Source organism: Rhincodon typus, chromosome 5 (genome assembly GCF_021869965.1).
Source record: "Rhincodon typus isolate 14 chromosome 5, sRhiTyp1.1, whole genome shotgun sequence".
NCBI classification, from domain to species: Eukaryota; Metazoa; Chordata; class Chondrichthyes; order Orectolobiformes; family Rhincodontidae; genus Rhincodon; species Rhincodon typus.
This window is the reverse complement of record NC_063336.1, coordinates 86,877,235-86,877,931: the sequence shown is the minus strand read 5'-3', so window position 1 is coordinate 86,877,931 and position 697 is coordinate 86,877,235.

Here is a 697-nt window from a genome sequence, read left to right as displayed (position 1 = left end):
CATGTGACTCGGACAACGTTGTCTATCTCATAAGCTGCAGGTCAGGATGTCGTGGGGCATGGTACATTGACGAGACCATGCAAATGCTATGACAACAGATGATCAACACCGCGCAACAATCATCAGACAGGAATGTTCCCTCCCAGTGGGGAACACTTCAGCAGTCACGGACATTTGGCCTCGGACCTTCAGGTAAACATCCTCCAAGGTGGACTTTGGGATACACAACAATGCAGAGTCACTGAGCAGAGGCTGATAGTGACGTTCAGTACACGAGGATGGCCTCAACTGGGATCTTGGGTTCATGCTGCACTACAGGTGATCCCATACACTCTCACACACACATACATACACACACACACCCTCTCTCTCTCCCACACACACACAACACATACACTCTCTCTCTCCCCCCCAACACACACATTCTCTCTCCCTGCCCCACACACACACACACACACACACACTCACTCTCTCTCCCTGCCCTACACACATACTGTCTCTCTCCCTCACCTCACACACATATTCTTTCTCCCCCCTCACACACACACATTCTCTTTCCCCCCTTGCACAAACATACACACACTGTCTTTCCACCCCTCACACACACGCACTCGCTCTCCTCTCGACGTACACTCACTCTCCCCCCTCATTCTTTCTCTCTCTCTCTCACACACACACACACACACAGACACACACA